Genomic DNA, 27,742 nt, shown 5'->3' on the forward strand with positions numbered 1-27,742 from the left:
GTGAAGAACTCTTGTTATGGCATTTGGGTTGAAGTCCACCTCCTTTCCTCTTACGTAACTTTTGAAGGTTGGGGCCTTGGTTTTATCTTCTCTTACTACATTTGCATAAAATTCTTTGATGAGGTTTCCATTGATCTTCCCCTCTGGACTTGTGAGCAATTGCCACCCCCTCTGTTCGATTTTCTCCAGAATTTGTGATGACTCATTTGCATTGATTTGGAAGATTAACTCTGGCAATATCTTTCTGGCCCTTATCCGTTCGAATTCACATTCATGAAAGGCAGTTTTGAATTTTTTCTCATCGAAAGGAACACTCTCCATGGGTTCCTTCCTCTTTTGCCTCTTTGAGCTTGATGATGCCATGAATTGAGTTGCTGTTTTGAGGGGAAGGTTGGAGGATACGGATAGATGAGGAATAGGTTGGCCAGGACAGAGTGTGATGAAGGGGGTTGAGCAAGCCAAAAGTATGAAGTGTAGAGAGTGGGAATTTGAGTGTGAGGAATGATCATGCACTATGGTTCACTTATATAGGGAGATCATGAGTGGATAGAAGGTGTGGATTGCAAGGATTTTTGCTTGATGGACAGTTGGGGTTGTGTATGAAGGAAGGACAAGGATCATCACTTAATGAGAGTGATTGGTTCGGTCTTCAAGGGTCTTCCTTCTCCAATGTTGCATGGCAAAGTTTCCCCAAGCGTTCCCTCTTGAGACATGTGTGTAGTGCTCTTCATTAAGTGGCGGAATCTCCCCCCATTTAATTGTCCAATCAATCCCCTTCAATGCTTTTTCCTACAAAGATTTAAAATAAGGAAATTAATATCATAAAAATCAAACTTTACGGCTAGAATAATAAAGTGAAGAAAAAGATTTTGTTTATTTATGAATTTCACTAACTAACTACTTGTGTATCCTTATGCATTTTGGTAGCACCATGGGGTGACACCAAACTTAGTTTGAAGCAAGGTGATGAAAAGTTTTGTTCAAAGCTCCCAAGACTAGCATGCATCTTGGTTTGCTTTGAACACCAAACTTGTTCTTCACTATATACTGCATGATAAAGATTTCACCAAGTGTTTGTTAAGTTTGGGTTGAAATTCATAAACATTGATTTATTCATTATTTTAAAAACATATAGAACATGGGTTGCCTCCCATGAAGCGCTTCTTTAGCGTCACTAGCTTGACGTTTTTTCCTCATCAGGGTGGTTGGTAGTGCTTAAAGTCCTCCCCTATTGCTGTGGACTTATATCCATTGGTTGGATCAATGATCTCCACATGTTCCAGGGAAAGAACTCTATTGATAGTGAAGACCTTAGGTAACTGAGATGGTACAGTAGGGAGATTAGGGGGAATATCTGGGAAATAAGCTGAGTCCACTCTATCCCCTGGAGAGAAGTATTCTGTAGGGATCTTCTTGTTCCTCCACCTCCTTGGTACCTTCTTCTTTGTTCCTTTTGATGTTGCCTTCCCCTTGGTGACCTCTTTTTCTAAAGGAGTTGTGATGCTGTCTTTACCTGCCTCTAGAGGTTTAGGTTCCTCCAATTTTTCCTTGAGCTGTGGAAATTGCTGTTTTCCTTGTTTATCAATTAAGGGAATCTCAGAATGAACTGGCTGTGCTTCAGTGCTTGTCTCCTCCTTCAGTGTCTCATTATCATTTGTGCTTAGTTCCTTTTCCTCTTGCTCTATTTCTTGTGAGAGTTTGAAAACATTGAAGCTGAGTCGTTCATCATGGATTCTCAATATTAGCTCCCCTTTCTCTACATCGATAAGTGCTCTGGCCGTAGCTAGGAATGGTCTTCCCAATATGATTGAGTGAGTGTGACTCTCTTCCATGTCCAGGATGACAAAGTCTATTAGGAGAAAGTATTTCCCAACCTTTAGCAACACATTTTCTACCACTCCTATTGCTTGCTTTTGAGTTTTGTCAGCCAGTCTGATGATTACATCTGTGGGCATTATCTCATTGATCTGTAGCCTCTTCACCAGGGATAAGGGCAGTAAGTTGATGCTGGCCCCCAAATCACATAGTGCTCTATCGAACATAGTTTCACCTATGGCACAAGGGATGTGAAAACTCCCTGGGTCTCTTCTTTTTGTAGGCAACTCAGGTTGAATAAGGGCACTACATTCCTTGTTCATCACTATAGTCTGGCCTCCTTTCAGTGAGCTTTTCCTGGGAAGAAGTTCCTTCATATACTTGATGAATGCAGGCATTTGTTGAATTGCCTTGATGAATGGTATGTTCACATGCAGAGATGCAAACAAGTCTAGGAACCTTGAGTATATTCTTTTTCCCACAGTGGTGCACGAAATTGTGATCTCCAGGCTCGAACAAATCCTGGTAATGGCTCCAAAGCTTGGTGCTCTGATCTTAATTCATAATTGTCACAACTTCGATACAACTAACCAGCAAGTGCACTGGGTCGTCCAAGTAATACCTTACGTGAGTAAGGGTCGAATCCCACGGAGATTGTTGGTATGAAGCAAGCTATGGTCACCTTGTAAATCTCAGTCAGGCGGATATAAAATAATCATGGAGTTTTCGAATAATAAATAATAGAATAGGGATAGAGATACTTATGTAAATCATTGGTAGGAATTTCAGATAAGCGAATGGAGATGCTTTTTGTTCCTCTGAACCTCTGCTTTCCTGCTATCTTCATCCAATCAGTCTTACTCCTTTCCATGGCTGGCTTTATGTGATACATCACCACTGTCAATGGCTACTTTCGGTCATCTCTCGGGAAAATGATCCAATGCCCTGTCACGGCACGGCTAATCGTCTAGAGGCATCACCCTTGTCAATGGCTTCATCTTATCCTCTCAGTGAATAATATGCTCATGCACCCTGTCACGGCATGGCTATTCATCTGTCGGTTCTCGATCATGCTGGAATAGGATTTACTATCCTTTTGCGTCTATCACTAACGCCCTGCAATCGCGAGTTTAAAGCTCGTCACAGTCATTCAATCATTGAATCCTACTCAGAATACCACAAACAAGGTTTAGACCTTCCGGATTCTCTTGAATGCCGCCATCATTCTAGCTTACGCCACGAAGATTCTGGTTAGGATATCTAAGAGATACTCATTCTAGCTTAATTCATGTAGAACAGAAGTGTTTGTCAGGCACGCGTTCATAAGGGAGAAAGATGATGAGCGTCACACATAATCATCACCTTCATCACGTTCTTGGGTGCGAATGGATATCTTAGAAGAGAAATAAGAAGAATTGAATGGAAAACAGTAGTACTTTGCATTAATCTTTGAGGAACAGCAGAGCTCCACACCTTAATCTATGGAGTGTAGAAACTCTACCGTATGAAAATACATAAGTGAAGGTCCAGGCATGGCCGAGATGGCCAGCCCCTCTGATCTAAGAACCAGGCGTCCAAAGATGGTCAAAAAGACTAGTAAGAGGTCCTATTTATAATAAACTAGCTACCAGGGTTTACATGAGTAAGTAATTGATGCATAAATCCACTTCCGGGGCCCACTTGGTGTGTGTTTGGGCTGAGCCTGAGTGTTGCACGTGCAGAGGCCATTTGTGGAGTTGAACGCCAGTTTCTGTGCCAGTTTGGGCGTTCAACTCTGGTTTTGGATCATTTTCTGGCGCTGGACGCCAGATTTGGGCAGAAGGCTGGCGTTGAACGCCAGTTTACGTCATCAATTCTTGGCCAAAGTATGGACTATTATATATTGCTGGAAATCCCTGGATGTCTACTTTCCAACGCAATTAGAAGCGCGCCATTTCGAGTTCTGTAGCTCCAGAAAATCCACTTTGAGTGCAGGGAGGTCAGAATCCAACAGCATCAGCAATCCTTCTTCAACCTCTGAATCTGATTTTTGCTCAAGTCCGTCAATTTCAGCCAGAAAATACCTGAAATCACAGAAAAACACACAAACTCATAGTAAAGTCCAGAAATGTGAATTTAACATAAAAACTAATGAAAACATCCCTAAAAGTAACTAGATCCTACTAAAAACATACTAAAAATAATGTCAAAAAGCGTATAAATTATCCGCTCATCACAACACCAAACTTAAATTGTTGCTTGTCCCCAAGCAACTGAAAATCAAATTGGATAAAAAGAAGAGAATATACTATAAATTCCAAACTATCAATGAAACATAGCTTCAATCATATGAGCGGGACTTATAGCTTTTTGCCTCTTGAATAGTTTTGGCATCTCACTTTATCCATTGAGGTTCAGAATGATTGGCATCTATAGGAACTTCAGATTTCGAATAGTGTTCTTGACTCTCCTAGTTCAGTATGATGATTCTTGAACACAGCTTCCTTATGAGTCTTGGCCGTGGCCCTAAGCACTTTGTTTTCCAGTATTACCACCGGATACATAAATGCCACAGACACATAATTGGGTGAACCTTTTCAGATTGTGACTCAGCTTTGCTAAAGTCCCCAATTAGAGGTTTCCAGGGTTCTTAAGCACACTCTTTGTTTTTGCTTTGGACCTTGACTTTAACCGCTCAGTCTCAAGTTTTCACTTGACACCTACACGCCACAAGCACATGGTTAGGGACAGCTTGGTTTAGCCGCTTAGACCAGGATTTTATTCCTTTAGGCCCTCCTATCCACTGATGCTCAAAGCCTTGGGATCCTTTTTATTTGCCCTTGCCTTTTGGTTTTAAGGGTTATTGGCTTTTTCTGCTTGCTTTTTCTTTTTCTTTCTATTTTTTTTTCGCCTATTTTTTTTTCTCTTTTCTGCAAGCTTTGTTCTTTTGCTGCTTTTTCTTGCTTCAAGAATCATTTTTATGATTTTTCAGATTATCAAATAACATGTCTCCTAGTCATCATTCTTTCAAGAGCCAACATATTTAACATTCTTAAACAACAACTTCAAAAGACATATGCACTGTTCAAGCATACATTCAGAAAACAAGAAGCATTGTCACCACATCAATATAATTAAGCTAAGTTCAAGGATAAATTCGAAACTCATGTACTTCTTGTTCTTTTGAATTAAAACATTTTTCATTTAAGAGAGGTGATGGATTCATAGGACATTCATATCTTTAAGACAAAGTTACTAACTACTAATGATCATGTACTGAAGGCACAAACATAGATAAGCACATAACATAGAAAACGAAAAACAGAAGAAATAAGAACAAGGAATGAATCCACCTTAGTGATGGTGGCGTTTCCTTCTTGAGGAACCAATGATGTCCTTGAGCTCTTCTATGTCTCTTCCTTGTCTTTGTTGCTCCTCCCTCATTGCTTTTTGATCTTCTCTTATTTCATGAAGCATGATGGAGTGCTCTTGATGTTCCACCCTTAGTTGTCCCATATTGGAACTCAATTCTTCTAGGGAGGTGTTGATGTGCTCCCAATAGTTTTGTGGAGGAAAGTGCATTTGAGGCATTTCCGGAATCTCATGGTGATGAGCTTCTTGTGCCTCTAGAGCTCCATGACTGGGCTCTCTTGCTTGCTCCATCTTTTTCTTAGTGATGGGCTTGTCCTCTTTGATGAGGATATCTCCCTCTATGTCAATCCCAGCTGAATTGCATAGGTGGCAAATGAGGTGAGGAAAGGCTAACCTTGCCATGGTGGAGGACTTGTTAGCCACCTTGTAGAGTTCTTGAGGTATAATCTCATGAACTTCCACCTCTTCTCCAATCATGATGCTGTGGATCATGATGGCCCGGTCTATAGTAACTTCAGACCGGTTGCTAGTGGGAATGATTGAGCATTGAATAAACTCCAACCATCCTCTAGCTATAGGCTTGAGGTCCAGTCTTCTTAGTTGAACCGGCTTGCCTTTGGAGTCAATCTTCCATTGAGCTCCTTCTACACATATGTCCATAAGGACTTGGTCCAACCTTTGATCAAAGTTGACTCTCCTTGTGTAGGGGCGTGCGTTCTCTTCCATGTATGGCAAGTTGAATGCCAACCTCACATTCTCCGGACTAAAATCTAAGTATTTCCCCCGAACCATTGTAACATAGTTCTTTGGACCCGGGTTCTTAATTTGATCATGGTTCTTGGTGATCCATGCATTGGCATAGAACTCTTGAACCATTAGGATGCCGACTTGTTGGATGGGATTTGTTAGAACTTCCCAACCTCTTCTTTGAATTTCATGTCGGATCTCCGGATACTCATTTCTTTTGAGTTTAAAAGGGACCTCAGGGATCACCTTCTTCTTGGCCACAACATCATAGAAGTGGTCTTGATGGGCTTTGGAGATGAACCTTTCCATCTCCCATGACTCAGATGTGGAAGCTTTTATCTTCCCTTTCGCTCTTCTAGAGGATTCTCCGGTCTTAGATGCCATCAATGGTAATGGAAAAACAAAAAAGCTATGCTTTTACCACACCAAACTTAGAATATTGCTCGCCCTCGAGCAATAAAAAAAAGAATAGAAGAAGAAGAAGAAATATGGAGAGGGAGAGGGTGATGTGGTTCGGCCAAGAAGGGTATAGAGGGGTTGTGTTGTGTGAATATGATGAAGAATGGAGGGCTTTATATAGGGAAGGGAGGGGGGGTTAAGGTTCGGCCATATGGGTGGGTTTGGGTGGGAAATTGGTTTTGAATTTTGAAGGTAGGTGGAGTTTATGAGGTAGGTTTATGGGGAAGAGTGGATGGATGTGAGTGGTGAAGAGATGATGGGGAGGAGAGATTGAGGTGATTGGTGAAGGGCTTTTAGGGAAGAGTGTTTATGGGGTTGTGTGAAAGAGAGTGGTGAGAAGAAGTGAGTGGAGGTAGGTGGGGATCCTGTGGGGTCCACAGATCCTGAGGTGTCAAGGATTTACATCCCTGCACCCATTAGGCATGTAAAAATGCCTTTGTACCCAACTCTGGGCGTTCAGCGCCAGGTTGGTGGCCATTTTGGGCGTTCAACGCCCATTTGTGTGCCATTTCTGGCGTTGAACGCCAGAACCATGCCTGTTCTGGCGTTCAGCGCCCAGAAGCTGCCCATTTTGGGCGTTCAGCGCCAGAACCATGCTCTGTTCTGGCGCTGAACGCCAGACAGATGCTCCTCCAGGGTGTGATTTTTCTTCTGCTGTTTTTGATTCCGTTTCCAATTTTTATATTTATTTTGTGACTCCACATGATCATGAACCTAAGAAAACAATAAAAACAATAAAAATAAGAATTAGATAAACATTGGGTTGCCTCCCAACAAGCGCTTCTTTAATGTCAATAGCTTGACAGTGGGCTCTCATGGAGTCTCACAGATGTGCAGAGCTTTGTTGAGACTCTCCAACACCAAACTTAGAGTTTGGATATGGGAGTTCAACACCAAACTTAGAGTTTGGTTGTGGTCTCCCAACACCAAACTTAGAGTTTGACTATGGGGGCTCTGGTTGACTCTGCTGGGAGAGAAGCTTTTCCTGCTTCCTCTCCATGGTTGCAGAGGGGGATCCTTGAGTTTTGAATACAAGGGAGTTCTCATTCCATTGAAGGAATATTTCACCTCTGTCAACATCAATCACAGCTCTTGCTGTGGCCAGGAAAGATCTTCCTAGGATGATGGATTCATCCTCTTCCTTTCCAGTATCCAGGACTATGAAATCAGCAGGGATGTAAAGGCCCTCAACCTTTACTAAAACGTCCTCTACTTGTCCATAAGCCTGTCTTCTTGAGCTGTCTGCCATCTCTAGTGAGATTTTAGCAGCTTGCACCCCATAGATTCCCAGTTTCTCTATTACAGAGAGGGGCATGAGGTTTATTCCTGAACCAAGGTCACACAGAGCCTTAAAGATCATGGTGCCTATGGTACAGGGTATTATGAACTTTCCAGGATCCTGTCTCTTCTGAGGCAATGTCAGTTGATCCAGATCACTTAGTTCATTGATGAACAAGGGAGGTTCAACTTCCCAAGCATCAATGCCAAATAATTTGGCATTCAGCTTCATGATTGCACCAAGAAACTTGGCAGTTTGCTCTTCAGTAACATCCTCATTCTCTTCAGAAGAGGAATACTCATCAGAGCTCATGAAGGGCATAAGGAGGTTCAATGGAATCTCTATGGTCTCTAGATGAGCCTCAGAGTCCTTTGGTTCCTCAGAGGGAAGCTCCTTATTAATCACTGGACGTCCCAGGAGGTCTTCCTCCTTGGGATTCACGTCCTCTCCTCTCCTCACAGGTTCGGCCATGGTGCTTATGTCAATGGCCTTGCACTCTCCTTTTGGGTTCTCTTCTGTATTGCTTGGGAGAGTACTAGGAGGGATTTCAGTGATCCTTTTACTCAGCTGGCCCACTTGTGCTTCCAGATTTCTAATGGAAGACCTTGTTTCATTCATGAAACTTACAGTGGCCTTAGATAGATCAGAGACTAGATTTGCTAAATTAGAAGCATTTTGTTCAGAGTTCTCTGTCTGTTGCTGAGTTGATGATGGAAAAGGCTTGCTATTGCTAAACCTGTTTCTTCCACTATTATTAAAGCCTTGTTGGGGCTTTTGATCCTTCCATGAGAAATTTGGATGATTTCTCCATGTTGAGTTATAGGTGTTTCCATAAGGTTCACCTAAGTAGTTCACCTCTGCTATTGCAGGGTTCTCAGGTTCATAGGCTTCTTCTTCAGAAGATGCCTCTTGAGTACTGTTGGATGCAGCTTGCATTCCATGCAGACTCTGAGAGATCATATTGACTTGCTGAGTCAATATTTTATTCTGAGCCAGTATGGCATTCAGAGTATCAACCTCAAGAACTCCCTTCTTCATAGGCGTCCCATTACTCACAGGATTCCTTTCAGAAGTGTACATGAACTGGTTATTAGCAACCATGTCAATGAGTTCTTGAGCTTCTGCAGGCGTTTTATTTAGGTGAATGGATCCACCTGCAGAAGTGTCCAGTGACATCTTTGATAGCTCAGATAAACCATCATAGAATATATCTAGGATGGTCCATTCTGAGAGCATGTCAGAAGGACACTTTTTGGTCAACTGTTTGTATCTTTCCCAAGCTTCATAGAGGGATTCACCTTCTTTCTGTCTGAAGGTTTGAACATCAGCTCTAAGCTTGCTCAGCTTTTGAGGAGGAAAGTACTTGGCTAAGAAAGCCGTGACCAGCTTATCCCAAGAGTTCAGGCTGTCTTTGGGTTGAGAATCCAACCACAATCTAGCTCTGTCTCTTACAGCAAAAGGGAAAAGCATGAGCCTGTAGACTTTAGGATCTACTCCATTAGTCTTAACAGTATCACATATCTGTAAGAATTCAGTTAAGAACTGAAAAGGATCTTCAGATGGAAGTCCATGAAACTTGCAGTTCTGCTGCATCAGAGAAACTAATTGAGGTTTTAGCTCAAAGTTGTTTGCTCCAATGGCAGGAATGGAGATGCTTCTTCCATGTAAATTGGAATTAGGTACAGTGAAGTCACCAAGCATCTTTCTTATATTATTATTATTTTCGGCTGCCATCTCCTCTTCCTGTTCAAAAATTTCTGAAAGGTTATCTCTGGATTGTTGTATTTTAGCTTCTCTTAATTTTCTCTTCAGAGTCCTTTCCGGTTCTGGATCTGCTTCCACAAGAATGTTCTTATCCTTGCTCCTGCTCATATGACAAAGAAGAAGGCACAGAAAAATAATAATAATAATAGAGATCCTTTATACCACAATATAGGGATCCCTTTGTGACTGGAAGAAAAGAGGGGGAGACAAAGAATGTGATGTAAAGGAAGAAACACAATTGTACGGATGGAAGAGATGTGAGATGAGATGTTAGGATATGAATGAATAAATAGAATAGGATGGGGGAGGGATAATTTTCGAAAATTATTTTGAAAAAGAGTTAGTGATTTTTGAAAAATGGTTTTTGAAAAAATGTTAGTATATTTTTGAAAAAATTTTTAAAATTTAAAAATAAAAATAATTAGTTAATAGAAAAGAAATTTTTGTAAAAGAGGGAAGATATTTTCGAAAATTAGAGAGAGAGAGTTAGTTAGGTGGTTTTGAAAAAGTTAAGAAACAAACAAAAAGTTAGTTAGTTAGTTGAAACAAATTTTGAAAAGATAAGAAGTTAGGAAGTTAGAAAAGATATTTTGAAAAGATATTTTTGAAAAAGATAAGATAAGAAGGTATTTTTGAAAAGATATGATTGAAATTAGTTTTGAAAAAGATTTGATTTTTTAAAATCTCAATTAATAACTTGATTCATAAGAAATCACAAGATATGATTCTAGAACTTAAAGTTTGAATCTTTCTTAACAAGCAAGTAACAAACTTCAAATTTTTGAATCAAAACATTAATTGATTATGTTATTTTCGAAAATTTGATATAAAAATAAGAAAAAGATTTTTGAAAAATATTTTTGGAATTTTCGAAAATAACTAAGAATTTTGAAAAAGATTTGATTTTTGAAAAAGATTTTGAAAAAGATAAGATTTTCAAATTGGAAATTTGATTTGACTCATGAGAAACAATTTGATTTTAAAAATTTTTGAAAAAGTCAATCCAAATTTTCGAATTTGATGAGAGAAAAAGGGAAAGATATTTTTTGAATTTTTATGATGAGAGAGAAAAACACAAAAAAATGCAATGCATGAAATTTTTAGATCAAAACATGTGATGCATGCAAGAATGCTATGAATGTCAAGATGAACACCAAGAACACTTTGAATGTCATGATGAACATCAAGAACATATTTTTGAAAAATTTTTAATGCAAAGAAAACATGCAAGACACCAAACTTAGAATTCTTTAATGCTTAGGCACTAAGAATTCAAGAATGCATATGATAAACATGAAAAGACACAAAACAAAAAATCATCAAGATCAAACAAGAAGACTTACCAAGAACAACTTGAAGATCATGAAGAATACTATGAATGCATGATATTTTCGAAAAAAATGCAAGATGCATATGCAAGTGACACCAAACTTATAATATGACTCAAGACTCAAACAAGAAACAAAATATTTTTTATTTTTATGATTTTCTAATTTTTTTTTTTGGTATTTTTCGAAAATTAATTGAAAAAGGAAAATAAGGATTCCAAAATTTTTAATATGAATTCCAGGAATCTTGCATTCTTAGTCTAAAGCTTCAGTCCAGGAATTAGACATGGCTCACTAGCCAGCCAAGCTTTCAAAGAAAGCTCCAGTCCAAAACACTAGACATGGCCAATGGCCAGCCAAGCTTCAGCAAACATATGAATGTAATTCATTCAATTTTAATCCAAAACCTCAGTCCAAAAGAATTTAGACATGGCTTTACAGCCAGCCAGGCTTTAGCATGCTTCATGAAATACTAGAATTCATTTTTAAAAATTCTGAAGAAAAATAATATTTTTGAAAACATTTTTTTTTTTCGAAAACAGATGAGAGATTTTTGAAAATATTTTTGAAAGATTTTTTGAAAACAAAACGAAAAGAAAATTACCTAATCTGAGCAACAAGATGAGCCGTCAGTTGTCCAAACTCAAACAATCCCCGGCAACGGCGCCAAAAACTTGGTGCACGAAATTGTGATCTCCAGGCTCGAACAAATCCTGGTAATGGCTCCAAAGCTTGGTGCTCTGATCTTAATTCATAATTGTCACAACTTCGATACAACTAACCAGCAAGTGCACTGGGTCGTCCAAGTAATACCTTACGTGAGTAAGGGTCGAATCCCACGGAGATTGTTGGTATGAAGCAAGCTATGGTCACCTTGTAAATCTCAGTCAGGCGGATATAAAATAATCATGGAGTTTTCGAATAATAAATAATAGAATAGGGATAGAGATACTTATGTAAATCATTGGTAGGAATTTCAGATAAGCGAATGGAGATGCTTTTCGTTCCTCTGAACCTCTGCTTTCCTGCTATCTTCATCCAATCAGTCTTACTCCTTTCCATGGCTGGCTTTATGTGATACATCACCACTGTCAATGGCTACTTTCGGTCATCTCTCGGGAAAATGATACAATGCCCTGTCACGGCACGGCTAATCGTCTGGAGGCATCACCCTTGTCAATGGCTTCATCTTATCCTCTCAGTGAATAATATGCTCACGCACCCTGTCACGGCACGGCTATTCATCTGTCGGTTCTCGATCACGCTGGAATAGGATTTACTATCCTTTTGCGTCTGTCACTAACGCCCTGCAATCGCGAGTTTGAAGCTCGTCACAGTCATTCAATCATTGAATCCTACTCAGAATACCACAGACAAGGTTTAGACCTTTCGGATTTTCTTGAATGCCGCCATCATTCTAGCTTACGCCACGAAGATTCTGGTTAGGAGATCTAAGAGATACTCATTCTAGCTTAATTCATGTAGAACAGAAGTGTTTGTCAGGCACGCGTTCATAAGGGAGAAGGATGATGAGCGTCACACATAATCATCACCTTCATCACGTTCTTGGGTGCGAATGGATATCTTAGAAGAGAAATAAGAAGAATTGAATGGAAAACAGTAGTACTTTGCATTAATCTTTGAGGAACAGCAGAGCTCCACACCTTAATCTATGGAGTGTAGAAACTCTACCGTATGAAAATACATAAGTGAAGGTCCAGGCATGGCCGAGATGGCCAGCCCCTCTGATCTAAGAACCAGGCCTCCAAAGATGGTCAAAAAGACTAGTAAGAGGTCCTATTTATAATAAACTAGCTACCAGGGTTTACATGAGTAAGTAATTGATGCATAAATCTACTTCCGGGGCCCACTTGCTGTGTGTTTGGGCTGAGCCTGAGTGTTTCACGTGCAGAGGCCATTTGTGGAGTTGAACGCCAGTTTCTGTGCCAGTTTGGGCGTTCAACTCTGGTTTTGGATCCTTTTCTGGCGCTGGACGCCAGATTTGGGCAGAAGGCTGGTGTTGAACGCCAGTTTACGTCGTCAATTCTTGGCCAACGTATGGACTATTATATATTGCTGGAAAGCCCTGGATGTCTACTATCCAACGCAATTGGAAGCGCACCATTTCGAGTTCTGTAGCTCCAGAAAATCCACTTTGAGTGCAGGGAGGTCAGAATCCAACAGCATCAGCAGTCCTTCTTCAACCTCTGAATCTGATTTTTGCTCAAGTCCCTCAATTTCAGCCAGAAAATACCTGAAATCACAGAAAAACACACAAACTCATAGTAAAGTCCAGAAATGTGAATTTAACATAAAAACTAATGAAAACATCCCTAAAAGTAACTAGATCCTACTAAAAACATACTAAAAACAATGTCAAAAAGCGTATAAATTATCCGCTCATCACACAGCACCATTGAGCAGCTGAAGGAAGGTTGCATAGAGCTTAAGCAGCTCTTGTTGTGAGATTTCTGGTTCTTGGTGATCTTTATCCTCCTCCTTTGTTGAGTTGTCTTCAGGTTGTTCGAAAAGTTTGCCTTGCTTGTGTTCAGTCTCTTGATCACTTGTCGTGACCATTTTGCAATCTTCCCATCTTACTTTCTTTGCTTCTCCTTTGGGGTTTTTCTCCGTGTCACTTGGGAAGCTATCAGTATGTTTGGGAATCTTCTCAACTAAATATCCCACCTGGAATTCTAGCTTCCTAATGGTCTCTCCCTGGTTCTTAATATTGGCTCGCACCTCCTTTTTGAACACCTTATTTTCTTGAATCTCTTGGCATATTCCTTCAAGTAAGGCTTCAATCTTAGAGAGCTTGTCATCAAGTGATGAGTGATTCGGAGCAGATGTGATGTTTTGGTTTTGATAAGCATGTGGAGAAGTGTTGTTGTGGGGGTGTTGAGATGTCCTCTGTGTGAATTGCTGGTGAGCTGCATTATTGTTGGAGTTGTAACGTCTCTAGTCTTGGTTTTGATCTTGCTCATTTCCCCACCCAAAGTTTGGGTGGTTTCTCCATCCAGGGTTGTAGGTCTTGGAGTATGGATCATAAATTTTCCTTGGTGAATTCCCAATGTAGTTGGCTTGCTCCTGACTACCCTCTGCTTCTTCATTCACTCCTTCTTGGGTTGTTGATGAAGTGGAGATTGCTGCTACTTGGTTCATCTCCATCTTCTTGGTGAGGTCAGCCAGCTGCTGAGTAATGAGCTTGTTTTGGGCCAACAGAACATCTACATTGTTTAGCTCCATTACTCCTCTTGTGTTCCCTCTTTCGGAAGCATAGAAGTAGTCGTTCTCTGCTACTGTTTCAATAACATCTATGGCTTCCTCAATAGTCTTCTTCTTGTTCAAAGATCCTCCGGATGAATGGTCTACGGCCTTCTTTGACTCATAAGAGAGTCCTTCATAGAAAATATGCAGCTGCACCCATTCGTTGAACATATCTGGTGGGCATCTCCTTGTTAGGTCTTTAAACCTCTCCCATGCTTCATATAGAGTCTCACCATCTTGTTGCCTGAAAGTTTGGACCTCTGCTCTCAGCCTATTGATTCGTTGAGGAGGGTAAAATCTTGCTAAGAATTTGTTCACCACTTCTTCCCAAGTTGTCAAGCTTTCCCTTTGGGAAAGATTCCAGCCACTTGGCTGCTTTGTCCCTAAGTGAGAATGGAAATAGGAGCAGTCTATAGGCGTCAGGATGAACACCATTAGACTTCACTGTGTCACATATTCTCAGGAAGGTGGTTAAATGTTGATTAGGGTCTTCTTGAACACCTCCTCCAAACGAACAGTTGTTCTGAACAAGGGTGATGAGCTGTGGTTTAAGTTCAAAGTTGTTGGCATGGATTGTTGGCTTTTGGATGCTACTTCCACAATTGCCTGGGTTTGGATTGATGTAAGAGCCTAAAACTCTTCTATCCTCCCCAGCATGATTTGCTCTACCTCCTCCCCCATGGTTGTGATCCTCTTCTTCATGATGGTTTTCCATGTTGTCTTCCATGTTTGGTTCAAAGAATTCCTCTTCTTCCTCAGCACCAACCACTTTCTTTCCTCTTGCCTCCCTCCTTAATCTAAGGAAGGTCCTCTCAGGTTCAGAATCGAAGGAAGTTGAAGCCCCGCTTCTTCTCCCTGTCATACAACCATCAAGTGCAAGCAAGAAAAGATAGTTGCAGAAAGTATTTGTGTCAGAATTACTGTTAGTTGTGGGTGATGCAATATATCAAACAGTTAGTGGGTTAGCAAACAGAATTGAAATTAACAAAGAAAAACAAAAGAGTAGAGGGGGAAGGGAAGAAGTTTAACTAAAACAGAAAGTAAATCACTCAAACAGAAAATGAAATTCACAAAATAAAAATGCTAAATCTAGTGATCTTCCAATTTAATCATTGTTGATGCACAATCAATCCCCGGCAACGGCGCCATAAACTTGATGCACGGAAAACTTGTCTCACAACAAATCTCCCTTCGGCAAGTGTACCGAATTTGTCGTCAAGTAAAAACTCACAATAGAGTGAGGTCGAATCCCACAGGAATTGATTGATCAAGCAACTCTAATTAGAAGAATGTTCTAGTTGAGCGAATCCAGGATTTGGGTTGAGAGTTCCAGAAAATAAAATGGCGGGAATGTAAATAACAGAAAAGTAAATGCTAAAATTAAAGGACTGGAAGTAAATGACTGAAAATAAATTGCAGAATTGTAAATGGGAATGGGGGATGTGCTCATAAAAGTAAATGGCAGAAATTAAAGAGAATGGGTAAGATCAGAGATGGGGAGTTCATTGGGCTTAGGAGATGTTGCAATTCTCCGGATCAAGTTCATTTTCATCTTTTCCTCAATCAATGCACTCATTGATCTCCTTGGCAATCTTAAGTGATTGAATTACAATGCCTTGCAATTCAATCTCTCAAATCTTGATCAATAGCTAATTCCTTGGTCAATTGCTCATGAGAAGAGATGAAGTATGGTCACTGATTATACCACATGCATTTCCCAAATCAAGTATTGAGAGGGTTATAGTCACATACCCATCCAAACCCAATTTGGTCCAGCATGAGAAAGCATTTCTAGCTTGATCTCTTCATTCCTCTTTCAAGGTTCAAAAGAGATCCAAGTTTGAATAGCTTCTTTTCCAAGATAACTACTCAATTGGATGAATATCGAAAGCTTTCAAGTAAAATCAAGAGAAAAGATAGAAGAATGATAATGAAAATTAGTATTTATCCATCAAATTACAACAGAGCTCCCTAACCCAATGAAAGGGGTTTAGTTGTTCATAGCTCTAGAAAATGAAAACAAAGATGGAGAATACATCATAGAACTAGAAATTGCAGAGAAAGTAAAATACAGAGAGTAGTTCTCTTTTTCCAACTTTTTTGAACTCCTTCACAATTCAAAGCTACTCCTATATATACTACTTCTCTCAGCATCTAGTTGGCTCTTCAAGTTCTTGGGCCTTTGGATCTTGAGTTTGAAGCAGTTCTCTTCTTCATTTGGGCTTGGCTTTACTTGCAGAGAGAAAATGTGAAGTGGGCAGAGACTTTAGCTTAGGACGTTAGGGGTGTTAACGTTTAGTGAAAATATAAGTTCGAGAATGTTAGTGACAATCAACTTTCTCACTAACATTACTTAGTAAAAGCCACGTTAACTTCAGCATTAGTGGCATAAACGTTGCCACTAACGTTGCCTCTAAGTCCTTCGCACACGTTATTGAGACTAAACATTTCCAATAACTTTGAAAAGCCCCTTTTGTTCCCACGTTAACTTAGTTAACATGGCTCTTTAACGTGGGCTTCCCATCCTTCGAGAACGTTAGTGAAACTCAACATTGTCACTAACGTTCCAAGGTGCCCCTATGCCTCACGTTAGAGTCCACGTTAACTAGGTTAACGTGGCTTCTAACGTGGCCATGCTTAGCCATCCCCAACGTTAGTGACAACGTTGAGTGTCACTAACGTTGGCCATTCTTTCACTCATCAACGTTAGCTTCCACGTTAACTAGGTTAACGTGGAAGTTAACGTGGCTCCTTGGGGGGTTGAGTGGTTGCTTCCAACGTTAGTGACAATGTTGGGTGTCACTAACGTTGTCGACCATGCTTGCTTCTTACGTTAGCTCCCACGTTAACTAAGTTAACGTGGGAGTTAACGTGGTATATTTCTCCTTAGGCCAACGTTAGTGACAATGTTGAATGTCACTAACGTTGGCACTTCTCCCCCTTTCTAACGTTAGAGGCCACGTTAACTAAGTTAACGTGGACTCTAACGTGGCCACTTATGAGCATTTGCCAACGTTAGTGACAATGTTAAGTGTCACTAACGTTGGCTCAACTTCCCTTCTCCACGTTAGAGTTCACGTTAACTTAGTTAACGTGACTCTTAACGTGGTCATTGATGGCTTTGAGATCGTTATTGGCAATCACTTTTCTCATTAACTTTGCAAGTTACGTCCCATTCCTTGCTTCCTTTGGTCCTGAAATCAAGCAATAGAGTGCATCAAAGTTCTAGTCCAAGTCATGGGTAATGCAACATACAATTTGTCACTAAACTCATGCAAAATCCTCATGAAATAATGTAAAATGCACAATGTATGCTTGAATCAAGGTGTAAGTGAATATCTACCTAAAACTAGCTTATTTCCTAAGGAAATGCATGAAACTAACCTAAAAATAGTAAAGAAAAGGTCAGTGAAACTGGCCAAGATGCCCTGGCATCAGGTTGTCTCCCATGGAGTGCTCTTTTATTGTTACTAGCTTGACATTGGTCCCCTCATTGGGGTGTTGATGACTGTAGTGTCTCAACTTGTCCCCCCTCACTGTGATCTTCCTTTTAGTGCCTTGATACTCAATTTCAACATGCTCTAGTGAGAGTATTTTGCTGATAGTGTAGTAGTCATCAGCTTGTTGGCTTGTTCCCAACTGTTAGTAAATTAACTGTACTTTATCACCTTTGGAAAACCCCTCAGTTGGAATCTTCTTGTTCTTCCACCCCTTCTGAGTCTTTTTCTTGCTTTTCTTTCTTCTTTTTGTTGATCCTTCTTCTTTGACAGTGGACTTTATTTTGGGATTTTCCTTCTCAGTGGTCAACACTTCAATTTCTTCTTAAGTTCCTTCATCACTTTGCATCGTCTCATTCTCTTTTCTTCTTGCTGTGTTATCTATTACTTGCTTTGGAAGGTGATTACTGGTTGTCTTGTTGATTCCTTCCTTCCACTGTAAGTATTCCTTGTCAGTTTCTATGCAATTCTTCCTTTCATTAATGAGCTGTGTTTCTGGAAATACATTTAGAGTGATACTTTCATCATGCATTCTGAGGGTCAGCTCTCCTTGCTCCACATCTATAATGGCCCTAGCTATGGCCAAGAATGGTCTTCCAAGTATCATGGAATCACCTTCATCCTCATCTGAGTCTAAGACCATAAAGTCTGCAGGGAATATGAATTGGTCCACCTTAACTAGAAGGTTTTCAATCACACCCCTGTGACAGATCACTGACTTGTCCACTAATTCTAAAGATATTTGTATTGGCTTCACTTCTTCTATGCACAGCTTTCTTACCAGAGAAGAGGGCATCAGATTGATACTAGCCCCTAAGTCACACATTGCCTTATTAATGATCATACTGCCGATGGTACAAGGTAGAAGGAAACTTCCAGTATCTTCAAGTTTGGGTGGAAGCCCTTTTTGAGTTAATGCCCTGCATTCTTCAGTGAGAGGCACTGTTTCCTTCTCTTGCCAACTCCTCTTTTTGTTGATAAGCTCTTTCAAGAACTTTGCATATAGAGGCATCTGCTCTAGTGCCTCTGCCAGTGGAATGTTTATCTCCAATTTCTTGAAGACTTTAAGAAATTTAGGGAAGTGTTAGTCCTTAGTCTCCTTGTTGAACCTTTGGGGATATGGCAATGGAGGTGTGAAGTTCACTCCCTGCCTGTGATCCTTGGTTGGTTCTTCCATCACTTCCTTCCCTTTTTTTGAGATTTGTGGTTGGTCTTCCTTTTCTTGACCCTGCTTTCCTGTTGTCACATCCTTGTCGCTGGCTTCCTCTTTCTCTGTTGGCTCTTTGTTGCTGTTCATAGCTTTCTTGGTTGCTTCTTTGTTGTCCACTAATATCTTTCTACTCCTTAGCTGTATAGCTTTGCACTCCTCTTTTGGATTAGGAATGGTGTCGCTTGGTAATGAGCTTGATGGTCTCTCAATAGCAATTTGCTTGGAAAGCTGTCCAATCTGCCTCTCTATGTTCTTCATGGAAGCTTCCTTATTCTTTGTTATCATCTCTTGGTGCTTCATCATTTTCTCCATTAAGAGCTCCAAGTTGGTGATCCTCCGAGAGTCTTGTGAAATTGGTTGGTTGTGAGATGTTGAGGGTTGATGGTAAGTGTTTTGATTGGTGGCTTGGTTATTGGATGGATGATGGTTAGAGTTGGGGTAAGTATTTTGTGGTTTTCTGTATGTATTTTGGTTATTAGTATGCTGGTTGTTGTGGTTTGTATTTTTCCAACTATTTTGGGTTGAATTCCTTTGCCATGGCTGTTGAGTCTGAGTGTGATTGTCTCCCCATCTGAGGTTGGGATGGTTCTTCCAGGAGGGGTTGTAAGTGTTACCATAAACCTCATTGTGTCCAGAACCTTGATTGTGCATGTAATTCGCTTGTTCTTGCTGTTGATCTTCACAAGCTTCTTCACCTTTCTGCCATGTGGTTGATGGCTGGCTTGTATTTACTGCTGCAACTTGGAGGTTATCAATCCTTTTGGTCATTTGCTCAAATTGTTGTTGAATTTGCTGCTGCATCATTTTATTTTGAGCTAGGATTGAGTCCACTCCTTCCAACTCCATCACTCCTTTCCTTTGTGATGGTTGGCATGACTTTGGTGAGCAAAGAAATACTGGTTGTTAGCCACCATATCGATGAGATTTTAAGCCTCCTCTGCAGTTTTCATCAATTGTAAAGAGCCCCCGGCTGAGTGATCCAGAGCTTCTTGAGATTTCAATGTCAAGCCTTCATAAAAATTCTGAAATATGTCCCATTCATTGAACATTTCAGGAGGGCACTTCCTAATTAGAGCCTTGTATCTCTCCCATGCCTCATAAAGAGGTTCAGTATCCATCTGTGTGAATGTTTGTACTTCAGTTTTTGGTGCACGAAATTACAATCACACTTTTGCAACTCCGCATAACTAACCAGCAAGTGCACTAGGTCGTCCAAGTAATACCTTACGTGAGTAAGGGTTGATCCCACGGAGATTATCGGCTTGAAGCAAGCTATGGTTATCTTGTAACTCTTAGTCAGGATATCAATAATTCTCATATTTAATTGTAAAAAGTAAAAGAATATGAAATAAATACTTGTTATGCAGTAATGAAGAACAGGTTGAGGCTTTGGAGATGCTTTGTCTTTTGAATCTCTACTTTCCTACTCTATTCTTCTTCATGCACGCAAGGCTCCTTCCATGGCAAGCTTTATGTTGGGCATCACCGTTGTCAATGGCTACATCCCGTCCTCTCAGTGAAAACGTTCCAAATGCGCTGTCACTGCATGGCTAATCATCTGTCGGTTCTCGATCATGTCGGAATAGGATCCATTGATCCATTTGCGTCTTTCACACACCCAACAATCGCGAGTTTGAAGCTGGTCACAGTCATCCCTTCCCAGATCCTACTCAAAATACCACAGAGAAGGTTTAGACATTCCAGATCTCAGGAATGGCTGCCAATAATTCTAGCCTATACCACGAAGGTTCCAATCTTAAATTAGAAACCCAAGAGATACACATTCAAGCTTGATTGCATGTAGAATGGAGGTGGTTGTCAGGCACGCGTTCATAGGTGAGAATGATGATGATTGTCACAGATCATCACATTCATCAGGTTGAAGTGCGAATGAATATCTTAGAATAGAAGCAAGCGTGATAGAATGGAAAACAGTAGTAATTGCATTAATTCATGAAGAACAGCAGAGCTCCTCACCCCCAACAATAGGGTTTAGAGACTCATGCCGTAGAGAATACAATAAGAAACGTGTAAAGTGTTATGAGGTACAAGATGAATCACTGAAAGTAGTATTTATAGTAAACTAGTGACCTAGGGTTACAGAAAATGAGTAATCTAGGGTGTTTATTGTAAAAATCTACTTCCGGGGCCCACTTGGTGTGTGCTTGGGCTGAGGATTGAAGCTTTCATGTGTAGAGACATTTCCTGGAGTTAAACACCAGCTTTTATGCCAGTTTGGGCGTTTAACTCCAGCTTTTGTGCCAGTTCTAGAGTTAAACGCCAGAATTCTTGAGCTGACTTGGAACGCCTATTTGGGCCATAAAATCTCGGGCAAAGTATAAACTATTATATATTGCTGGAAAGCCCAGGATGTCTACTTTCGAACACAATTGAGAGTGCACCAATTGGGCTTCTGTAGCTCCAAAAAATCCACTTTGAGTGCAGGGAGGTCAGAATCCAACAGCATGTGCAGTCCTTTTTCAGCCTCTGAATCAGATTAAAGCTCAGGTCCCTCAATTTCAGCCAGAAAATACCTGAAATCATAGAAAAATACACAAACTCATAGTAAAGCCCAGAAAATTGATTTTTATTTAAAAACTAATAAAAACATAATAAAAACTAACTAAAATATACTAAACATACTAAAAACAATGCCAAAAAGCGTATAAATTATCCGCTCATCATAACACCAAAATTAAATTGTTGCTTGTCCCCAAGCAACTAAAAATCAAATAGGATAAAAAGAAGAGAGTATACAATGAATTTCAAAAACATCTATGAAGATCAGTATTAATTAGATGAGCGGGGCTTTTAGCTTTTTGCCTCTGAACAGTTTTGGCATCTCACTTTATCCTTTGAAGTTCAGAATGATTGGCTTCTATAGGAACTCAGAATCCAGATAGTGTTATTGATTCTCCTAGTTAAGTATGTTGATTCTTGAACACAGCTACTTTATGAGTCTTGGCCGTGACCCTAAGCACTTTGTTTTCCAGTATTACCACCGAATACATAAATGCCACAGACACATAACTGGGTGAACCTTTTCAGATTGTGACTCAGCTTTGCTAGAGTCCCTAATTAGAGGTGTCCAGAGCTCTTAAGCACACTCTTTTTTTTTTTTTTGCTTTGGACCATGACTTTAACTGCTCAGTCTCAAGTTTTCACTTGACACCTTCACGCCACAAGCACATGGTTAGGGACAGCTTGGTTTAGCCGCTTAGGCCAGAATTTTATTCCTTTAGGCCCTCCTATCCACTGATGCTCAAAGCCTTGGATCCTTTTTATCACCGTTGCCTTTTGGTTTAAAGGGGTATTGGCTTTTTCTGCTTGCTTTTTTTTTTCATGCAAGCTTTCTATTCACTGCTTTTTCTTGCTTTAAGAATCAATTTTATAATTTTTTCAGATCATCAAATAACATTTCTCCTTTTTCTTTCATTCTTTCAAGAGCCAACAATTTTAACATTCATAAACAATCAAATTCAAATATATGCACTGTTCAAGCATTCATTCAGAGAACAAGAGTATTGCCACAACATCAAAATAATTAAACGGTTTTAAAATTCGAAATTCATGTACTTCCTTTTCTTTTTCAGTTAAAAACACTTTTTATTTAAGAAAGGTGATGAAGTCATAGGATATTCATAGCTTTAAGACATAAACTCTAATTTTATTGATTATGGAATAAAAATAAGACTCAAAGATAAATATAAGAGCAGACCCATAATAGAAGACAGAAAATTAAAAGCAGAAAAATAAATGACTCTTAAAATAGACTCTTAATAATAAAGGTTATCACAGAGTTAGGACTCAACAACCTTGATTTTGAGAAGTGGATGCTCCCTCTTTTTGTGGGGTGCTTGGTCCATCAAGGGAGAGCTTCTGGCGCTTCAGCTCCTGTAGCTCACGCCCCTGCTTCTCCTGTTCCTTCAGCAGCTTGCAGAGCACGCAGTTTTGATTCTGCTGTTCTTCCTTAAGTTGTTCCATAGCTTCTTGCAGCTTGGTAACAGATGCTTCCAGGCGGGTCCAGTAGCCAATTTCAGGAATTTCTGGGAGGAACTCCTGCGCCCTCTTTTTGATGGAGTTGTCTTGCACTTGTCCTTCCATTGACTTCTTGGTGATTGGGTGCTCAATTGGGATGAATTCATCTACTCCCATCCTCACCCCAGCATCTTTACATAGCAGAGAAATTAAGCTTGGGTAGGCCAGTTTGGCTTCAGTGGAGTTCTTGTTTGCAATTGTATAAATCTCACAAGAAATCAGATGAATCTCCACTTCCTTTCCAAGCATAATACAATGAATCATCACTGCTCTTTTGACAGTGACCTCAGAGAGGTCGCTAGTGGTCAATATAGAACGCCCAATGAAGTCCAGCCAGCCTCTTGCAACTAGTTTGAGATCTCCTCTCCTGAGTTGGTTTGGGACACCTTTGGAATTGGTTATCCACTTAGTTCCAGGGAGGCATATGTCCTCTAGAACTTGATCAAGCCCCTTATCTACTCTCACCATTCTCCTATTAAAGGATTCAGGATCATCTTGTAGTTGAGGCAGTTTGAAGACCTCTCTTATTTTGTCCAGATGGAAGTAAATAATTCTTCCTCTGACCATGGTTCTATAAGTATGAAAGGCGGTTCCAGTCATTCTCTGCTTATCTGTCAGCCACAGATTTGAGTAGAATTCCTGAACCATGTTTCTTCCAACCTTTGTTTCAGGATTGGCTAGAATTTCCCATCCTCTATTTCGAATTTGCTCTTGGATCTCTGGATATTCATCTTCTTTCAGATTGAATTTAACTTCCGGGATCACTGTCCTCAGACCCATTATTTTGTAGTAATGGTCTGCATGTTCTTTGGTTAGGAACCTCTCTTGATTCCAAAGACTCTTCGGAGTATTCTCTTTCGTGCCTCTTGTTTTGGTTTGTTTTCCCTTAGGTGCCATGATCTTGATGAGTCTTAGCTCAGTGATCACGGAAAAACACACCAAACTTAGAGGTTTGCTTACCCTCAAGCAAAAGAAAGGAAAGGGAGGATAGAGGAGAAGAGGTAAATTCGAATAGTGTAGAGGAGGGGATGGCCGAAACTATATTTATAGGAGGAGGGGATGGCTTTCGAAAAATTTGAGAGAGATATGAAAAGATATGGAAAGAATTTGAGAAGATATTTGAGTTTTTGAAGAATATTTGGAAAGGATTTGAAAGAATTTTGAGAAATAATTTAGAAAATTATTGAATGATGAGAATTGAGGGTGAATGATTAAAGTTTGAAACATGTTTATGCAGAAAATTATGAGTTAAAACATGAAAATTTGAAAAACATTGAAGTTGAAAACAAAATCTCCTCCCCCTGTCTATCTGGCGTTAAACGCCCAGAATGGTATCCATTCTGGCGTTTAACGCCCAATTGTTGGGCATTATGGGCGTTTAACGCCCAGCCAAGTACCCTGGCTGGCGTTAAACGCCAGAAACTCCTTTATCACTGGGTGTTTTGCTGAACGGCCAAGATACTGCAAATCTGGCGTTAAACGCCCAGAATGGTACCCATTCTGGCGTTTAACGCCCAAAATGGTACCTTTACTGGCGTTAAACGCCCAGAATGATACCCATTCTTGCGTTTAATGCCCAAAATGCCCCTTACTCGCATTTTCTTGCCAGCAAGCTCCTTTTCTCTGCTTTTTGTACTGAATCCTTCTGTAACTCTGTGAATTCCTTCAATTTTGATGCTTAGCCTTTGATGAAAATGTATATCAAACCTCTACAAGTATTAATTAAAATAAATAACTTGCTAATGGCTGGGTTGCCTCCCAGCAAGCGCTTCTTTATTGTCTTTAGCTGGACCTTTACTGAGCTTCATTCAAGCCTCAGTTTTGAGTATTCTTGCTCAAAATTGCCTTCAAGATAATGTTTGATTCTCTATCCATTGACAATGAACTTTTTGTTAGAATCAATATCTTGAAGCTCAACATATCCATATGGTGACACTCCTTTAATCACATATGGTCCCCTCCATCGGAATTTTAATTTCCCAGGGAATAATCTGAGCCTAGAGTTGAATAGTAGAACTTTTTGTCCTGGCTCAAAGGCTCTGGATGACAATTTCCTGTCATGCCGCTTTTTTGCTTTTTCCTTATAAATTTTTGCATTTTCAAAAGCATTGAGTCTGAACTCTTCCAGCTCATTTAGCTGGAGCAATCTTTTCTCACCAGCTAACTTAGCATCCATGTTTAGGAATCTGGTTGCCCAGTAGGCTTTATGTTCCAGTTCCACGGGCAGATGGCAAGCCTTGCCATACACAAGCTGGTATGGAGAGGTTCCTATAGGAGTCTTGAATGCTGTTCTGTATGCCCACAGAGCATCATCCAAGCTATTTGCCCAATCCTTTCTATAGGCAATTACAGTCCGTTCCAGGATTCTCTTTAGTTCTCTATTAGAGACTTCAGCCTGCCCATTTGTCTATGGATGATACGGAGTTGCTACCTTGTGGCTAATTCCATATCGAACCATAGCAGAGTAAAGCTGTTTATTGCAGAAATGGGTTCCCCCATCACTGATTAGTACTCTGGGAACACCAAATATGCTGAAAATATGTTTCTGAAGGAACTTCAGCACAGTCTTGTTATCATTAGTGGGTGTGGCATTCGCTTCCACCCATTTAGATACGTAGTCTACTGCCACCAGAATGTAAGTGTTTGAGTATGATGGTGGGAAAGGACCCATGAAGTCAATACCCCATACATCAAACAACTCAATCTCTAAGATCCCTTGTTGAGGCATGGCATAACCATGAGGCAAGTTACCAGCTCTTCGGCAACTGTCACAGTTACGCACAAACTCTCGGGCATCTCTATAGAGAGTAGGCCAATAGAAGCCATATTGGAGGACTTTAGTGGCTATTCGCTCACTTTCGAAATGTCCTCCATACTGTGATCCATGGCAATGCCACAGTATCTTCTGTGCCTCCTCTCTAGGGACGCATCTGCGGATCATTTCGTCAGCGTATCTCTTAAAGAGATATGGTTCATCCCAAAAGTAGTACTTTGCATCAGAAATTAGCTTTTTCTTTTGCATCCTGCTGTACTCCTGGGGTATGAACCTCACAGCTTTATAATTTACAATGTCTGCAAACCATGGTGCCTCCTGAATGGCAAAGAGTTGCTCATCCGAAAAGGTCTTAGAGATCTCAGTGGAAGGGAGGGACGCCCCAGCCACTGGTTCTAACCGGGACAGGTGATCAGCTACCTGGTTCTCTGTCCCTTTTCTGTCTCTTATTTCTATATCAAACTCTTGTAGAAGCAAAACCCATCTTATGAGCCTAGGTTTTGAATCCTGCTTTGTGAGTAGATATTTATGAGCAACATGATCAGTGTACACAATCACTTTTGATCCTACTAAATAGGATCTAAACTTGTTAATGGCATAAACCACTGCAAGCAGCTCTTTTTCTATGGTTGTGTAATTCTTCTGTGCGTCATTTAGAACATGACTGGCATAGTAAATGACGTGCAGAAGGTTGTTATGCCTTTGTCCCAACACTGCACCAATGGCATGGTCATTGGCATCACACATTAATTCGAATGGTAATGTCCAGTCAGGTGCAGAGATGACTGGTGCTGTGACCAGCTTGGCTTTCAGGGTTTCAAACGCCTGCAGGCACTCTGTGTCAAACACAAATGGCGTGTCAGCAGCTAGCAGGTTGCTCAGAGGTTTTGCAATTTTTGAAAAATCCTTTATGAACCTCCTATAGAATCCTGCATGCCCCAGAAAGCTTCTAATTACCTTTACATTGGCAGGTGGTGGTAATTTTTCAATCACCTCTACCTTGGCTTGATCTACCTCTATTCCCTTGCTTGAAATTTTGTGCCCAAGGACAATTCCTTCAGTCACCATAAAGTGACATTTTTCCCAGTTTAAGACCAGGTTAGTTTCTTGGTACCTTTTCAGGACAAGTGCTAGATGATCAAGACAGGAGCTGAATAAGTCTCCAAATACTGAGAAGTCGTCCATGAAGACTTCCAGGAACTTCCCTACCATATCAGAGAAAATAGAGAGCATGCACCTCTGAAAGGTTGCAGGTGCATTGCAGAGACTAAAAGGCATTCTTCTGTAAGCAAATACTCCAGATGGACATGTGAATGCTGTTTTTTCTTGGTCTTGAGGATCCACTGCAATTTGGTTGTAGCCTGAATAGCCATCCAAAAATCAGTAGTATTCATGACCTGCTAGTCTTTCTAGCATTTGGTCTATGAATGGTAAAGGAAAATGATCCTTTATGGTGGCTGTATTGAGCCTTCTGTAATCAATACACATACGCCACCCTGTAACTGTTCTTGTGGGAACCAGTTCATTCTTTTCATTATGAACCACTATCATGCCTCCCTTCTTGGGGACAACTTGGACAGGGCTCACCCAGGGGCTATCAGAAATAGGATAAATAATCCCAGCCTCTAGTAACTTAGTGACCTCTTTCTGCATCACTTCCTTCATGGCTGGATTTAGCCGCCTCTGTGGTTGAACCACTGGCTTAGCATCATCCTCTAATAGGATCTTGTGCATACATCTTGCTGGGCTGATGCCTTGAAGGTCACTTATGGACCACCCAAGAGCTGTCTTGTGTGTCCTTAGTACTTGAATTAGTGCTTTCTCTTCCTGTGGATTTAAAGCAGAGCTTATGATCACTAGAAAAGTGTCACCCTCTCCCAGAAATACATATTTTAGGGATGGTGGTAGTGGTTTGAGCTCAGGTTTAGGAGGTTTCTCCTCTTCCTGAGGGATTTTCAGAGGTACTTTTATTTCCTCTGATTCCTCCAGATTAGGCTGAACATCTTTAAAGATGTCTTCTAGCTCTGATTCAAGACTCTCAGTCATATTGATCTCTTCCACTAAAGAGTCAATAATACCAATGCACATGCAGTCATTTGATGTGTCTGGATGATGCATAGCTTTGACAGCATTTAACTTAAACTCATCCTCATTGACTCTCAGGGTTACTTCCCCTTTTTGTACATCAATAAGAGTTCGTCCAGTTGCTAGGAAAGG

General features: G+C 40.4%; 2 non-coding genes across 2 annotated transcripts; both read left to right on the forward strand.

The window, feature by feature from the left end:
• Positions 1 to 8,885: 8,885 nt before the first annotated feature.
• LOC112752889 (small nucleolar RNA R71) lies at positions 8,886 to 8,989 on the forward strand. Its single transcript, XR_003177298.1, has one exon. It is a non-coding gene; the product is annotated as a small nucleolar RNA R71 (small nucleolar RNA).
• Positions 8,990 to 14,173: 5,184 nt separating this feature from the next.
• Positions 14,174 to 14,280, forward strand: LOC112753096 (small nucleolar RNA R71). Its single transcript, XR_003177495.1, has one exon. It is a non-coding gene; the product is annotated as a small nucleolar RNA R71 (small nucleolar RNA).
• Positions 14,281 to 27,742: the final 13,462 nt, after the last annotated feature.

The sequence above is a fragment of the Arachis hypogaea genome, chromosome 15 (genome assembly GCF_003086295.3).
Source record: "Arachis hypogaea cultivar Tifrunner chromosome 15, arahy.Tifrunner.gnm2.J5K5, whole genome shotgun sequence".
Taxonomy (NCBI): Eukaryota; Viridiplantae; Streptophyta; class Magnoliopsida; order Fabales; family Fabaceae; genus Arachis; species Arachis hypogaea.